This window comes from Stenella coeruleoalba, assembly GCF_951394435.1.
Source record: "Stenella coeruleoalba genome assembly, contig: scaffold_153, whole genome shotgun sequence".
NCBI classification, from domain to species: domain Eukaryota; kingdom Metazoa; phylum Chordata; class Mammalia; order Artiodactyla; family Delphinidae; genus Stenella; species Stenella coeruleoalba.
Window position 1 is genome coordinate 280,467 of NW_027646138.1, and position 17,993 is coordinate 298,459.

The window sequence follows — 17,993 nt, forward strand, 5'->3', positions numbered from 1 at the left end:
TCATTTCAATCTCTGGTTTTATGCAGCACCCCAACTCACCTTTCCCCTTAAGCAAGCATAAGTTGGTTTTCTAAATTTGAGACCCTGTTCTGTTTTGGAATTCAGTTCCTGTGTAGCCAAGTTTACATTCCGTGTATTACTGATATCTTATGATGTTTCTTTTTCTGTGTGACTTATTTCAGTTAGAATCATCGTACCTGAATCCACTCATTACGCTGCTATGGGCCAGATGACATAGATTTCATTGCTGAGTGATACTGCATTGTACGTAAGTACCACATGTTCTTTATCCATTTTTCACTTTCTGCGATGTTGAATTGTACTGTAAATGAGGTTCTTATAAACAGAGGCATCTCAAACTTTGGGGTGGCTGTGTCTTTTTGATTTTAATTTCCCTAAGCTATAGGACCATAAGTGGAAGTGCCCTAGGCTCTGTTGCTTTGTTTTTTAGATGTTTCAGGAAACACCATACACTTCTCCCGAGTGTCTGTTTGCAATTTACATCCCGCCCATCAGCATAACAAGGCTCCCAGTTCTCCATGGCCTTTCCTGCCTTTCTGGATTTTACACTTTTTTCAGATGGCCCTTTTGACCGGGGGGAAGTGAGACTTCATTGTAGTGCAGATTTCCTTTGCAAGCTTGCTTGGTTGGCCAAAAAGGGCGTATGCGTTTTTTCCTGAATATATTCAGGAAAAAACGCATACGCCCTTTTTGGCCAAGTGCATCATTGTGGACGTTCTGCCTCTTTTCCTATGCTTTCAATGCAATTCCAGTCTACCTCCTGAAATCGGTTTCCTGCAATTCTGCCCCGCTTTCAAGTCCTCTTGGCAGCCTTACTTCAGTATATTTTTGGACGATAGCTGTCATTTATAACTCTGCAGGTTTGTGAATTACAGTGCCCCTGAGCTCCTTTCTTCAACTCGCTTTCTTGTGAGCTGGCCGCAACACCGCAGGATGGCTTCAGGCTCTAATCTGGTTCCAGCACGGCACACTGAGCCTTTGGTTATTTCCTCTTCCTGGTGGGAAATGAGAGTTAAATTTGCCCGTCCAGACACCTCCAGCTAGTCTCTCATTGGTTCTCGCTATTCCTGTTCATCTTCCGCAGAAATTGCAAACTGGGCCAAACAGGAGGTTAAAGGCGCTGACTCTCCAAGTCGGCAGAGTGTTAGTAAAGCGTCTGGAATGTTGCACCCGAGTACCAGGGGAGGAAAACTGAGACATATTTGAACACGTCTCCCGTTCACACGGTTGATCATACTCTGGGTTCCACATGCATGTTTTAGCTGAAGGAAGAATACCTTAAACCTGGAGAGTTGAGACCCGTGGAATGGGTACCATGCAATATGACTTCAAAGGGTCTTCATTTGCTCACCGAACCTCTCCAATCCTATCACTGCTGCGTTTATGCCCCTGTACACACGCTTGATTCTCTTTTGGAGACATAGCAATCCATAGGTTTTAAGATACTTACTAGTAAGGTACATTCTTAGGCGTTTAATTTGGGGTGTTGAGTGCATTTTGTTGAGCAAGGAGTAGCTCTTGTCTATTCCATATTTGGCTTAAGGAACTTTATCTGTGCTCATTTCAATCTCTGGTTTTATGCAGCACCCCAACTCACCTTTCCCCTTAAGCAAGCATAAGTTGGTTTTCTACGTTTGAGACCCTGTTCTGTTTTGGAATTCAGTTCCTGTGTAGACAACTTTACATTCCATGTATTAGTGATACCTTATGATGTTTCTTTTTCTGTGTGACTTATTTCAGTTAGAATCATCGTACCTGAAACCACTCATTGTGCTGCTACGGGCCTGATGACATAGATTTCATTGCTGAGTGATACTGCATTGTACGTAAGTACCACAAGTTCTTTATCCATTTTTCACTTTCTGCGATGTTGAACTTGTACTGTAAACGAGGTTCTTGTAAACAGAGGCGTCCCAAACTTTGGGGTGGCTGTGTCTTTTTGATTTTAATTTCCCTAAGCTATAGGACCATAAGTGGAAGTGCCCTAGGCTCTGTTGCTTTGTTTTTTAGATGTTTCAGGAAACACCATACACTTCTCCCGAGTGTCTGTTGGCAATTTACATCCCGCCCATCAGCATAACAAGGCTCCCAGTTCTCCATGTCCTGTCCTGCCTTTCTGGATTTTACACTTTTTTCAGATGGCCCTTTTGACCGGGGGGAAGTGAGACTTCATTGTAGTGCAGATTTCCTTTGCAAGCTTGCTTGGTTGGCCAAAAAGGGCGTATGCGTTTTTTCCTGAATATATTCAGGAAAAAACGCATACGCCCTATTTGGCCAAGTGCATCATTGTGGACGTTCTGCCTCTTTGCCTATGCTTTCAATGCACTTCCAGTCTACCTCCTGAAATCTGTTTCCTGCAATTCTGCCCCGCTTTCAAGTCCTCTTGGCAGCCTTACTTCAGTATATTTTTGGACGATAGCTGTCATTTATAACTCTGCAGGTTTGTGCATTACAGTGCCCCTGAGCTCCTTGCTTCAACTCGCTTTCTTGTGACCTGGCCGCAACACCGCAGGATGGCTTCAGGCCCTAATCTGTTTCCGGCACGGCATACTGAGCCTTTGGTTAATTCCTCTTCCTGGTGGGAAATGAGAGTTAAATTTGCCCGTCCAGACACCTCCAGCTAGTCTCTCATTGGTTCTCCCTATTCCTGTTCATCTTCCGCAGAAATTGCAAACTGGGCCAAACAGGAGGTTAAAGGGACTGACTCTCCAAGTCGGGAGAGTGTTAGTAAAGCATCTGGAATGTTGCACCCAAGTAGCAGGGTACGAAAACTGAGACATATTGGAACACGTCTCCCGATTACATGGTTGATCATACTCTGGGTTCCACATGCATGTTTTAGCTGAAGGAAGAATACCTTAAACCTGGGTAGTTGAAACCCGTGGAATGGGTACCATGCAATATGACTTCAAAGGGTCTTCATTTGCTCACCGAACCTCTCCAATCCTATCACTGCTGCGTTTATGCCCCTGTACACACGCTTGATTCTCTTTCGGAGACACAGCAATCCATAGGTTTTAAGATACTTACTAGTCAGGTACATTCTTAGGCGTTTAATATGGGGTGTTGAGTCCATTTCGTTGAGCAAGGAGTAGCTCTTGTCTATTCCATATTTGGCTTAAGGAACTTTATCTGTGCTCATTTCAATCTCTGGTTTTATGCAGCACCCCAACTCACCTTTCCCCTTAAGCAAGCATAAGTTGGTTTTCTAAATTTGAGACCCTGTTCTGTTGTGGAATTCAGTTCCTGTGTAGCCAAGTTTACATTCCGTGTATTAGTGATATCTTATGATGTTTCTTTTTCTGTGTGACTTATTTCAGTTAGAATCATCGTACCTGAATCCAGTCATTTTGCTGCTACGGGCCTGATGACATAGATTTCATTGCTGAGTGATACTGCATTGTACGTAAGTACCACAAGTTCTTTATCCATTTTCCACTTTCTGTGATATTGAACTTGTATGGTAAACGAGTTTCTTGTAAACAGAGGCGTCCCAAACTTTGGGGTGGCTGTATCTTTTTTATTTTAATTTCCCTAAGCTATAGGACCATAAGTGGAAGTGCCCTAGGCTCTGTTGCTTTGTTTTTTAGATGTTTCAGGAAACACCATACACTTCTCCCGAGTGTCTGTTGGCAATTTACATCCCGCCCATCAGCATAACAAGGCTCCCAGTTCTCCATGGCCTGTCCTGCCTTTCTGGATTTTACACTTTTTTCAGATGGCCCTTTTGACCGGGGGGAAGTGAGACTTCATTGTAGTGCAGATTTCCTTTGCAAGCTTGCTTGGTTGGCCAAAAAGGGCATATGCGTTTTTTCCTGAATATATTCAGGAAAAAACGCATATGCCCTTTTTGGCCAAGTGCATCATTGTGGACGTTCTGCCTCTTTTCCTATGCTTTCAATGCAATTCCAGTCTACCTCCTGAAATCGGTTTCCTGCAATTCTGCCCCGCTTTCAAGTCCTCTTGGCAGCCTTACTTCAGTATATTTTTGGACGATAGCTGTCATTTATAACTCTGCAGGTTTGTGAATTACAGTGCCCCTGAGCTCCTTTCTTCAACTCGCTTTCTTGTGAGCTGGCCGCAACACCGCAGGATGGCTTCAGGCCCTAATATGGTTCCGGCACGGCACGCTGAGCCTTTGGTTATTTCCTCTGCCTGGTGGGAAATGAGAGTTAAATTTGCCCGTCCAGACACCTCCAGCTAGTCTCTCATTGGTTCTCCCTATTCCTGTTCATCTTCCGCAGAAATTGCAAACTGGGCCAAACAGGAGGTTAAAGGCGCTGACTCTCCAAGTGGGGAGAGTGTTAGTAAAGCGTCTGGAATGTTGCACCCGAGTACCAGGGGAGGAAAACTGAGACATATTTGAACACCTATCCCGTTCACACGGTTGATCATACTCTGGGTTCCACATGCATGTTTTAGCTGCAGGAAGAATACCTTAAACCTGGGTAGTTGAGACCCGTGGAATGGGTACCATGTAATATGACTTCAAAGGGTCTTCATTTGCTCACCGAACCTCTCCAATCCTATCACTGCTGTGTTTATGCCCCTGTACACAGGCTTGATTCTCTTTTGGAGACATAGCAATCCATAGGTTTTAAGATACTTACTAGTCAGGTACATTCTTAGGCGTTTAATATGCGGTGTTGAGTCCATTTCATTGAGCAAGGAGTAGCTCTTGTCTATTCCATATTTGGCTTAAGGAACTTTATCTGTGCTCATTTCAATCTCTGGTTTTATGCAGCACCCCAACTCCCCTTTCCCCTTAAGTAAGCATAAGTTGGTTTTCTAAATTTGAGACCCTGTTCTGTTCTGGAATTCAGTTCCTGTGTAGCCAAGTTTACATTCCGTGTATTAGTGATATCTTATGATGTTTCTTTTTCTGTGTGACTTATTTCAGATAGAATCATCGTACCTGAATCCACTCATTATGCTGCTACGGGCCTGATGACATAGATTTCATTGCTGAGTGATACTGCATTGTACGTATGTACCAAAAGTTCTTTATCCATTTTTCACTTTCTGTGATATTGAACTTGTACGGTAAACGAGGTTCTTGTAAACAGAGGCGTCCCAAACTTTGGGGTGGCTGTGTCTTTTTGATTTTAATTTCCCTAAGCTATAGGACCATAAGTGGAAGTGCCCTAGGCTCTGTTGCTTTGTTTTTTAGATGTTTCAGGAAACACCATACACTTCTCCCAAGTGTCTGTTGGCAATGTACATCCCGCCCATCAGCATAACAAGGCTCCCAGTTCTCCATGGCCTGTCCTGCCTTTCTGGATTTTACACTTTTTTCAGATGGCCCTTTTGACCGGGGGGAAGTGAGACTTCATTGTAGTGCAGATTTCCTTTGCAAGCTTGCTTGCTTGGCCAAAAAGGGCGTATGCGTTTTTTCCTGAATATATTCAGGAAAAAACGCATACGCACTATTTGGCCAAGTGCATCATTGTGGACGTTCTGCCTCTTTTCCTATGCTTTCAATGCAATTCCAGTCTACCTCCTGAAATCGGTTTCCTGCAATTCTGCCCCGCTTTCAAGTCCTCTTGGCAGCCTTACTTCAGTATATTTTTGCACGATACCTGTCATTTATAACTCTGCAGGTTTGTGAATTACAGTGCCCCTGAGCTCCTTTCTTCAACTCGCTTTCTTTTGAGCTGGCCGCAACACCGCAGGATGGCTTCAGGCCCTAATCTGGTTCCGGCACGGCACGCTGAGCCTTTGGTTATTTCCTCTTCCTGGTGGGAAATGAGAGTTAAATTTGCCCGTCCAGACACCTCCAGCTAGTCTCTCATTGGTTCTCGCTATTCCTGTTCATCTTCCGCAGAAATTGCAAACTGGGCCAAACAGGAGGTTAAAGGCGCTGACTCTCCAAGTGGGCAGAGTGTTAGTAAAGCGTCTGGAATGTTGCACCCGAGTACCAGGGGACGAAAACTGAGACATATTTGAACACGTCTCCCGTTCACACGGCTGATCATACTCTGGGTTCCACATGCATGTTTTAGCTGAAGGAAGAATACCTTAAACCTGGAGAGTTGAGACCCATGTAATGGGTACCATGCAATATGACTTCAAAGGGTCTTCATTTGCTCACCGAACCTCTCCAATCCTATCACTGCTGCGTTTATGCCCCTGTACACAAGCTTGATTCTCTTTCGGAGACATAGCAATCCATAGGTTTTAAGATACTTACAAGTCAGGTACATTCTTAGACGTTTTAAATGGGGTGTTGAGTCCATTTCGTTGAGCAAGGAGTAGCTCTTGTCTATTCTATATTTGGCTTAAGGAACTTGATCTGTGCTCATTTCAATCTCTGGTTTTATGCGGCACCCCAACTCACCTTTCCCCTTAAGCAAGCATAAGTTGGTTTTCTAAATTTGAGACCCTGTTCTGTTTTGGAATTCAGTTCCTGTGTAGCCAAGTTTACATTCCGTGTATTACGGATATCTTATGATGTTTCTTTTTCTGTGTGACTTATTTCAGTTAGAATCATCATACCTGAATCCACTCATTGTGCTGCTACGGGCCTGATGACATAGATTTCACTGCTGAGTGATATTGCTTTGTAAGTAAATACCACAACTTCTTTATCCATTTTTCACTTTCTGCGATGTTGAACTTGTACGGTAAACGAGGTTCTTGTAAACAGAGGCGTCCCAAACTTTGGGGTGGCTGTGTCTTTTTGATTTTAATTTCCCTAAGCTATAGGACCATAAGTGGAAGTGCCCTAGGCTCTGTTGCTTTGTTTTTAGATGTTTCAGGAAACACCATACACATCTCCCGAGTGTCTGTTGGCAATTTACATCCCACCCATCAGCATAACAAGGCTCCCAGTTCTCCATGGCCTGTCCTGCCTTTCTGGATTTTACACTTTTTTCAGATGGCCCTTTGACCGGGGGGAAGTGAGACTTCATTGTAGTGCAGATTTCCTTTGCAAGCTTGCTTGGTTGGCCAAAAAGGGCGTATGTGTTTTTTCCTGAATATATTCAGGAAAAAACGCATACGCCCTTTTTGGCCAAGTGCATCATTGTGGACGTTCTGCCTCTTTTCCTATGCTTTCAGTGCAATTCCAGTCTACCTCCTGAAATCGGTTTCCTGCAATTCTGCCCCGCTTTCAAGTCCTCTTGGCAGCCTTACTTCAGTATATTTTTGGACGATAGCTGTCATTTATAACTCTGCAGGTTTGTGAATTACAGTGCCCCTGAGCTCCTCTCCTCAACTCTCTTTCTTTTGAGCTGGCCGCAACACCGCCGGATGGCTTCAGGCCCTAATCTGGTTCCGGCACGGCACGCTGAGCCTTTGGTTAATTCCTCTTCCTGGTGGGAAATGAGAGTTAAATTTGCCCGTCCAGACACCTCCAGCTAGTCTCTCATTGGTTCTCGCTATTCCTGCTCATCTTCCGCAGAAATTGCAAACTGGGCCAAACAGGAGGTTAAAGGGACTGACTCTCCAAGTCGGGAGAGTGTTAGTAAAGCGTCTGGAATGTTGCACCCGAGTACCAGGGGAGGAAAACTGAGACATATTTGAACACGTCTCCCGATCACACGGTTGGTCATACTCTGGGTTCCACATGCATGTTTTAGCTGCAGGAAGAATACCTTAAACCTGGAGAGTTGAGACCCGTGTAATGGGTACCATGCAATATGACTTCAAAGGGTCTTCATTTGCTCACATAACCTCTCCAATCCTATCACTGCTGCGTTTATACCCCTGTACACACGCTTGATTCTCTTTTGGAGACATAGCAATCCATAGGTTTTAAGATACTTACTAGTCAGGTACATTCTTAGGCGTTTAATTTGTGGTGTTGAGTCCATTTCATTGAGCAAGGAGTAGCTCTTGTCTATTCCATATTTGGCTTAAGGAACTTTATCTGTGCTCATTTCAATCTCTGGTTTTATGCAGCACCCCAACTCCCCTTTCCCCTTAAGTAAGCATAAGTTGGTTTTCTAAATTTGAGACCCTGTTCTGTTCTGGAATTCAGTTCCTGTGTAGCCAAGTTTACATTCCGTGTATTAGTGATATCTTATGATGTTTCTTTTTCTGTGTGACTTATTTCAGATAGAATCATCGTACCTGAATCCACTCATTATGCTGCTACGGGCCTGATGACATAGATTTCATTGCTGAGTGATACTGCATTGTACGTAAGTACCACAAGTTCTTTATCCATTTTTCACTTTCTGTGATATTGAACTTGTACGGTAAACGAGCTTCTTGTAAACAGAGGCGTCCCAAACTTTGGGGTGGCTGTGTCTTTTTGATTTTAATTTCCCTAAGCTATAGGACCATAAGTGGAAGTGCCCTAGGCTCTGTTGCTTTGTTTTTTAGATGTTTCAGGAAACACCATACACTTCTCCGGAGTGTCTGTTGGCAATTTACATCCCGCCCATCAGCATAACAAGGCTCCCAGTTCTCCATGGCCTGTCCTGCCTTTCTGGATTTTACACTTTTTTCAGATGGCCCTTTTGACCGGCGGGAAGTGAGACTTCATTGTAGTGCAGATTTCCTTTGCAAGTTTGCTTGGTTGGCCAAAAAGGGCGTATGCGTTTTTTCCTGAATATATTCAGGAAAAAACGCATACGCACTTTTTGACCAAGTGCATCATTGTGGACGTTCTGCCTCTTTTCCTATGCTTTCAATGCAATTCCAGTCTACCTCCTGAAATCGGTTTCCTGCAATTCTGCCCCGCTTTCAAGTCCTCTTGGCAGCCTTACTTCAGTATATGTTTGGACGATAGCTGTCAGTTATAACTCTGCAGGTTTGTGAATTACAGTGCCCCTGAGCTCCTTTCTTCAACTCGCTTTCTTGTGACCTGGCCGCAACACCGCAGGATGGCTTCAGGCCCTAATCTGGTTCCGGCACGGCACGCTGAGCCTTTGGTTAATTCCTCTTCCTGGTGGGAAATGAGAGTTAAATTTGCCCGTCCAGACACCTCCAGCTAGTCTCTCATTGATTCTCGCTATTCCTGTTCATCTTGTGCAGAAATTGCAAACTGGGCCAAACAGGAGGTTAAAGGGACTGACTCTCCAAGTCAGGAGAGTGTTAGTAAGCGTCTGGAATGCTGCACCCGAGTACCAGGGTACGAAAACTGAGGCATATTTGAACACGTCTCCCGATCACATGGTTGATCATACTCTAGGTTCCACATGCATGTTTTAGCTGAAGGAAGAATACCTTAAACCTGGGTAGTTGAAACCCGTGGAATGGGTACCATGCAATATGACTTCAAAGGGTCTTCATTTGCTCACCGAACCTCTCCAATCCTATCACTGCTGTGTTTATGCCCCTGTACACATGCTTGATTCTCTTTCAGAGACATAGCAATCCATAGGTTTTAAGATACTTACTAGTCAGGTACATTCTTAGGCGTTTAATATGGGGTGTTGAGTCCATTTCGTTGAGCAAGGAGTAGCTCTTGTCTGTTCCATATTTGGCTTAAGAAACATTATCTGTGCTCATTTCAATCTCTGGTTTTATGCAGCACCCCAACTCACCTTTCCCCTTAAGCAAGCATAAGTTGGTTTTCTAAATTTGAGACCCTGTTCTGTTCTGTAATTCAGTTCCTGTGTAGCCAAGTTTACATTCCGTGTATTACTGATATCTTATGATGTTTCTTTTTCTGTGTGACTTCTTTCAGTTAGAATCATCATACCTGAATCCACTCATTGTGCTTTTAAGGGCCTGATGACATAGATTTCATTGCTGAGTGATATTGCTTTGTAAGTAAATACCACAACTTGTTTATCCATTTTTCACTTTCTGCGATGTTGAACTTGTACTGTAAACGAGGTTCTTGTAAACAGAGGCGTCCCAAACTTTGGGGTGGCTGTGTCTGTTTGATTTTAATTTCCCTAATGTATAGGACCATAAGTGGAAGTGCCCTAGGCTCTGTTGCTTTGTTTTTTAGATGTTTCAGGAAACACCATACACTTCTCCCAAGTGTCTGTTGGCAATTTACATCCCTCCCATCAGCATAACAAGGCTCCCAGTTCTCCATGGCCTGTCCTGCCTTTCTGGATTTTACACTTTTTTCAGATGGCCCTTTTGACCGGGGGGAAGTGAGACTTCATTGTAGTGCAGATTTCCTTTGCAAGCTTGCTTGGTTGGCCAAAAAGGGCGTATGCGTTTTTTCCTGAATATATTCAGGAAAAAACGCATACGCCCTTTTTGGCCAAGTGCATCATTGTGGACGTTCTGCCTCTTTTCCTATGCTTTCAATGCAATTGCAGTCTACCTCCTGAAATCGGTTTCCTGCAATTCTGCCCCGCTTTCAAGTCCCCTTGGCAGCCTTACTTCAGTATATGTTTGGACGATAGCTTTCATATATAACTCTGCAGGTTTGTGAATTACAGTGCCCCTGAGCTCCTTTCTTCAACTCGCTTTATTTTGAGCTGGCCGCAACACCGCAGGATGGCTTCAGGCCCTAATCTGGATCCGGCACGGCACGCTGAGCCTTTGGTTATTTCCTCTGCCTGGTGGGAAATGAGAGTTAAATTTGCCCGTCCAGACACCTCCAGCTAGTCTCTCATTGGTTCTCCCTATTCCTGTTCATCTTCCGCAGAAATTGCAAACTGGGCCAAACAGGAGGTTAAAGGCGCTGACTCTCCAAGTGGGGAGAGTGTTAGTAAAGCGTCTGGAATGTTGCACCCGAGTACCAGGGGAGGAAAACTGAGACATATTTGAACACGTCTCCCGTTCACACGGATGATCATACTCTGGGTTCCACATGCATGTTTTAGCTGAAGGAAGAATACCTTAAACCTGGAGAGTTGAGACCGTGTAATGGGTACCATGCAATATGACTTCAAAGGGTCTTCATTTGCTCACCGAACCTCTCCAATCCTATCACTGCTGCGTTTATGCCCCTGTACACACGCTTGATTCTCTTTTGGAGACATAGCAATCCATAGGTTTTAAGATACTTACTAGTCAGGTACATTCTTAGGCGTTTTATATGCGGTGTTGAGTCCATTTCGTTGAGCAAGGAGTAGCTCTTGTCTATTCCATATTTGGCTTAAGGAACTTTATCTGTGCTCATTTCAATCTCTGGTTTTATGCAGCACCCCAACTCACCTTTCCCCTTAAGCAAGCATAAGTTGGTTTTCTAAATTTGAGACCCTGTTCTGTTTTGGAATTCAGTTCCTGTGTAGCCAAGTTTACATTCCGTGTATTACTGATATCTTATGATGTTTCTTTTTCTGTGTGACTTATTTCAGTTAGAATTATCGTACCTGAATCCACTCATTATGCTGCTATGGGCCTGATGACATAGATTTCATTGCTGAGTGATACTGCATTGTACGTAAGTACCACAAGTTCTTTATCCATTTTTCACTTTCTGTGATATTGAACTTGTACGGTAAACGAGGTTCTTGTAAACAGAGGCGTCGCAAACTTTGGGGTGGCTGTGTCTTTTTGATTTTAATTTCCCTAAGCTATAGGACCATAAGTGGAAGTGCCCTAGGCTCTGTTGCTTTGTTTTTTAGATGTTTCAGGAAATACCATACACTTCTCCCGAGTGTCTGTTGGCCATTTACATCCCGCCCATCAGCATAACAAGGCTCCCAGTTCTCCATGGCCTGTCCTGCCTTTCTGGATTTTACACTTTTTTCAGATGGCCCATTTGACCGGGGGGAAGTGAGACTTCATTGTAGTGCAGATTTCCTTTGCAAGCTTGCTTGGTTGGCCAAAAAGGGCGTATGCGTTTTTTCCTGAATATATTCAGGAAAAAACGCATACGCCCTTTTTGGCCAAGTGCATCATTGTGGACGTTCTGCCTCTTTTCCTATGCTTTCAATGCAATTGCAGTCTACCTCCTGAAATCAGTTTCCTGCAATTCTGCCCCGCTTTCAAGTCCTCTTGGCAGCCTTACTTCAGTATATTTTTGGACGATAGCTGTCATTTATAACTCTGCAGGTTTGTGAATTACAGTGCCCCTGAGCTCCTTTCTTCAACTCGCTTTCTTGTGACCTGACCGCAACACCGCAGGATGGCTTCAGGCCCTAATCTGGTTCTGGCACGGCACGCTGAGCCTTTGGTTAATTCCTCTTCCTGGTGGGAAATGAGAGTTAAATTTGCCCGTCCAGAAACCTCCAGCTAGTCTCTCATTCGTTCTCGCTATTTCTGTTCATCTTCTGCAGAAATTGCAAACTGGGCCAAACAGGAGGTTAAAGGGACTGACTCTCCAAGTGGGGAGAGTGTTAGTAAAGCGTCTGGAATGTTGCACCCGAGTACCAGGGTACGAAAACTGAGGCATATTTGAACACGTCTCCCGATCACATGGTTGATCATACTCTAGGTTCCACATGCATTTTTTAGCTGAAGGAAGAATACCTTAAACCTGGGTAGTTGAAACCCGTGGAATGGGTATCATGCAATATGACTTCAAAGGGTCTTCATTTGCTCACCGAACCTCTCCAATCGTATCACTGATGCGTTTATGCCCCTGTACACATGCTTGATTCTCTTTCGGAGACATAGCAATCCATAGGTTTTAAGATACTTACTAGTCAGGTACATGCTTAGGCGTTTAATATGCGGTGTTGAGTCCATTTCGTTGAGCAAGGAGTAGCTCTTGTCTATTCCATATTTGGCTTAAGGAACTTTATCTGTGCTCATTTCAATCTCTGGTTTTATGCAGCACCCCAACTCACCTTTCCCCTTAAGCAAGCAGAAGTTGGTTTTCTAAATTTGAGACCCTGTTCTGTTCTGTAATTCAGCTCCTGTGTAGCCAAGTTTACTTTCCGTTTATTACTGATATCTTATGATGTTTCTTTTTCTGTGTGACTTATTTCAGTTAGAATCATCATACCTGAATCCACTCATTGTGCTGCTAAGGGCCTGATGACATAGATTTCATTGCTGAGTGATATTGCTTTTTAAGTAAATACCACAACTTCTTTATCCATTTTTCACTTTCTGCGATGTTGAACTTGTACTGTAAACGAGGTTCTTGTAAACAGAGGCGTCCCAAACTTTGGGGTGGCTGTGTCTGTTTGATTTTAATTTCCCTAAGCTATAGGACCATAAGTGGAAGTGCCCTAGGCTCTGTTGCTTTGTTTTTTAGATGTTTCAGGAAACACCATACACTTCTCCCGAGTGTCTGTTGGCAATGTACATCGCGCCCATCAGCATAACAAGGCTCCCAGTTCTCCATGGCCTGTCCTGCCTTTCTGGATTTTACACTTTTTTCAGATGGCCCTTTTGACCGGGGGGAAGTGAGACTTCATTGTAGTGCAGATTTCCTTTGCAAGCTTGCTTGGTTGGCCAAAAAGGGCGTATGCGTTTTTTCCTGAATATATTCAGGAAAAAACGCATACGCCCTTTTTGGCCAAGTGCATCATTGTGGACGTTCTGCCTCTTTTCCTATGCTTTCAATGCAATTGCAGTCTACCTCCTGAAATCGGTTTCCTGCAATTCTGCCCCGCTTTCAAGTCCTCTTGGCAGCCTTACTTCAGTATATTTTTGGACGATAGCTGTCATTTATAACTCTGCAGGTTTGTGAATTACAGTGCCCCTGAGCTCCTTTCTTCAACTCGCTTTCTTGTGAGCTGGCCGCAACACCGCAGGATGGCTTCAGGCCCTAATCTGGTTCAGGCATGGCACGCTGAGCCTTTGGTTAATTCCTCTTCCTGGTGGGAAATTAAAGTTAAATTTGCCCGTTCAGACACCTCCAGCTAGTCTCTCATTGGTTCTCCTTATTCCTGTTCATCTTCCGCAGAAATTGCAAACTGGGCCAAACAGGAGGTTAAAGGCACTGACACTCTAAGTCGAGAGAGTGTTAGTAAAGCATCTGGAATGTTGCACCCGAGTACCAGGGGACCAAAACTGAGACATATTTGAACATGTCTCCCGATCACACTGTTGATCATACTCTGGGTTCCAAATACATGTTTTAGCTGAAGGAAGAATACCTTAAACCTGGGTAGTTGAGACCCGTGGAATGGGTACCATGCAATATGACTTCAAAGGGTCTTCATTTGCTCACCGAACCTCTCCAATCCTATCACTGCTGCGTTTATGCCCCTGTACACACGCTTGATTCTCTTTTGGAGACATAGCAATCCATAGGTTTTAAGATACTTACTAGTCAGGTACATGCTTAGGCGTTTAATATGGGGTGTTGAGTCCATTTTGTTGAGCAAGGAGTAGCTCTTGTCTATTCCATATTTGGCTTAAGGAACTTTATCTGTGCTCATTTCAATCTCTGGTTTTATGCAGCACCCCAACTCACCTTTCCCCTTAAGCAAGCATAAGTTGGTTTTCTAAATTTGAGACCCTGTTCTGTTCTGTAATTCAGTTCCTGTGTAGCCAAGTTTACATTCCGTGTGTTAGTGATATCTTATGATGTTTCTTTTTCTGTGTGACTTATTTCAGTTAGAATCATCGTACCTGAATCCACTCATTATGCTGCTAAGGGCCTGATGACATAGATTTCATTGCTGAGTGATATTGCTTTGTAAGTAAATACCACAACTTCTTTATCCATTTTTCACTTTCTGCGATGTTGAACTTGTACTGTAAACGAGGTTCTTGTAAACAGAGCCGTTCCAAACTTTGGGGTGGCTGTGTCTTTTTGATTTTAATTTCCCTAAGCTATAGGACCATAAGTGGAAGTGCCCTAGGCTCTGTTGCTTTGTTTTTTAGATGTTTCAGGAAACACCATACACTTCTCCCGAGTGTCTGTTGGCAATGTACATCCCGCCCATCAGCATAACAAGGCTCCCAGTTCTCCATGGCCTGTCCTGCCTTTCTGGATTTTACACTTTTTTCAGATGGCCCTTTTGACCGGGGGGAAGTGAGACTTCATTGTAGTGCAGATTTCCTTTGCAAGTTTGCTTGGTTGGCCAAAAAGGGCGTATGCGTTTTTTCCTGAATATATTCAGGAAAAAACGCATACGCCCTTTTTGGCCAAGTGCATCATTGTGGACGTTCTGCCTCTTTTCCTATGCTTTCAATGCAATTCCAGTCTACCTCCTGAAATCGGTTTCCTGCAATTCTGCCCCGCTTTCAAGTCCTCTTGGCAGCCTTACTTCAGTATATTTTTGGACGATAGCTGTCATTTATAACTCTGCACGTTTGTGAATTACAGTGGCCCTGAGCTCCTTTCTTCAACTCGCTTTCTTGTGACCTGGCCGCAACACCGCAGGATGGCTTCAGGCCCTAATCTGGTTCCGGCACGGCACGCTGAGCCTTTGGTTATTTCCTCTTCCTGGTGGGAAATGAGAGTTAAATTTGCCCGTCCAGAGACCTCCAGCTAGTCTCTCATTGGTTCTCACTATTCCTGTTCATCTTCCGCAGAAATTGCAAACTGGGCCAAACAGGAGGTTAAAGGGACTGACTCTCCAAGTCGGGAGAGTGTTAGTAAAGCATCTGGAATGTTGCACCCGAGTACCAGGGTACGAAAACTGAGACATATTTGAACACGTCTCCCGATCACATGGTTGATCATACTCTGGGTTCCACATGCATGTTTTAGCTGTAGGAAGAATACCTTAAACCTGGGTAGTTGAAACCCGTGGAATGGGTACCATGCAATATGGCTTCAAAGGGTCTTCATTTGCTCACCGCACCTCTCCAATCCTATCACTGCTGCGTTTATGCCCCTGTACACACGCTTGATTCTCTTTCGGAGACATAGCAATCCATAGGTTTTAAGATACTTACTAGTCAGGTACATTCTTAGGCGTTTAATATGCGGTGTTGAGTCCATTTCGTTGAGCAAGGAGTAGCTCTTGTCTATTACGTATTTGGCTTAAGGAACTTTATCTGTGCTCATTTCAATCTCTGGTTTTATGCAGCACCCCAACTCACCTTTCCCCTTAAGCAAGCATAAGTTGGTTTTCTAAATTTGAGACCCTGTTCTGTTTTGGAATTCAGTTCCTGTGTAGCCAAGTTTACATTCCGTGTATTAGTGATAGCTTATGATGTTTCTTTTTCTGTGTGACTTATTTCAGTTAGAATCATCGTACCTGAATCCACTCATTATGCTGCTACGGGCCTGATGACATAGATTTCATTGCTGAGTGATACTGCATTGTACGTAAGTACCACAAGTTCTTTATCCATTTTTCACTTTCTGTGATATTGAACTTGTACGGTAAACGAGGTTCTTGTAAACAGAGGTGTCCCAAACTTTGGGGTGGCTGTGTCTTTTTGATTTTAATTTCCCTAAGCTATAGGACCATAAGTGGAAGTGCCCTAGGCTCTGTTGCTTTGTTTTTTAGATGTTTCAGGAAACACCATACACTTCTCCCAAGTGTCTGTTGGCAATTTACATCCCGCCCATCAGCATAACAAGGCTCCCAGTTCTCTATGGCCTGTCCTGCCTTTCTGGATTTTACCCTTTTTTCAGATGGCCCTCTTGACCGGGGGGAAGTGAGACTTCATTGTAGTGCAGATTTCCTTTGCAAGCTTGCTTGGTTGGCCAAAAAGGGCGTATGCGTTTTTTCCTGAATATATTCAGGAAAAAACGCATGCACCCTTTTTGGCCAAGTGCATCATTGTGGACGTTCTGCCTATTTTCCTATGCTTTCAATGCAATTCCAGTCTACCTCCTGAAATCGGTTTCCTGCAATTCTGCCCCGCTTTCAAGTCCTCTTGGCAGCCTTACTTCAGTCTATTTTTGGACGATAGCTTTCATTTATAACTCTGTAGGTTTGTGAATTACAGTGTCCCTGAGCTCCTTTCTTCAACTCGCTTTCTTTTGAGCTGCTCGCAACAGCGCAGGATGGCTTCAGGCCCTAATCTGGTTCCGGCACGGCACGCTGAGCCTTTGGTTAATTCCTCTTCCTGGTGGGAAATGAGAGTTAAATTTGCCCGTCCAGACACCTCCAGCTAGTCTCTCATTGGTTCTCGCTATTCCTGTTCATCTTCCGCAGAAATTGCAAACTGGGCCAAACAGGAGGTTAAAGGCGCTGACTCTCCAAGTGGGGAGAATGTTAATAAAGCGTCTGGAATGTTGCACCCGAGTACCAGGGTACGAAAACTGAGACATATTTGAACACGTCTCCCGATCACATGGTTGATCATACTCTAGGTTCCACATGCATGTTTTAGCTGAAGGAAGAATACCTTAAACCTGGGTAGTTGAAACCCGTGTAATGGGTACCATGCAATATGACTTCAAAGGGTCTTCATTTGCTCACCGAACCTCTCCAATCCTATCACTGCTGCGTTTATGCCCCTGTACACATGCTTGATTCTCTTTCGGAGACATAGCAATCCATAGGTTTTAAGATACTTACTAGTCAGGTACATTCTTAGGCGTTTAATATGGGGTGTTGAATCCATTTCATTGAGCAAGGAGTAGCTCTTGTCTATTCCATATTTGGCTTAAGGAACTTTATCTGTGCTCATTTCAATCTCTGGTTTTATGCAGCACCCCAACTCACCTTTCCCCTTAAGCAAGCATAAGTTGGTTTTCTAAATTTGAGACCCTGTTCTGTTTTGGAATTCAGTTCCTGTGTAGCCAAGTTTACATTCCGTGTATTAGTGATATCTTATGATGTTTCTTTTTCTGTGTGACTTATTTCAGTTAGAATCATCGTACCTGAATCCACTCATTATGCTGCTACGGGCCTGATGACATAGATTTCATTGCTGAGTGATATTGCATTGTACGTAAGTACCACAACTTCTTTATCCATTTTTCACTTTCTGCGATATTGAACTTGTACCGTAAACGAGGTTCTTGTAAACAGAGCCGTCCCAAACTTTGGGGTGGCTGTGTCTTTTTGATTTTAATTTTCCTAATCTATAGGACCATAAGTGGAAGTGCCCTAGGCTCTGTTGCTTTGTTCTTTAGATGTTTCAGGAAACACCATACACTTCTCCCGAGTGTCTGTTGCCAATTTACATCCCGCCCATTAGCGTAGCAAGGCTCCCAGTTCTCCATGGCCTGTCGTGCCTTTATGGATTTTACAATTTTTTCAGATGGCCCTTTTGACCAGGTGGAAATGAGACTTCATTGT

General features: G+C 43.9%; 1 long non-coding RNA gene across 1 annotated transcript in view; it reads left to right on the plus strand.

Annotated features, from left to right (window-relative positions):
- The first annotated feature begins 12,841 nt into the window (after nucleotides 1-12,841).
- The window catches only part of LOC307181308, a 29,039-nt gene continuing 23,887 nt past the window's right edge, over nucleotides 12,842-17,993 (plus strand). Inside the window, exon 1 of the long non-coding RNA XR_013826399.1 lies at nucleotides 12,842-12,903. This is a non-coding gene — a long non-coding RNA (uncharacterized lncRNA). The remainder of the gene's footprint in view (nucleotides 12,904-17,993) is intronic.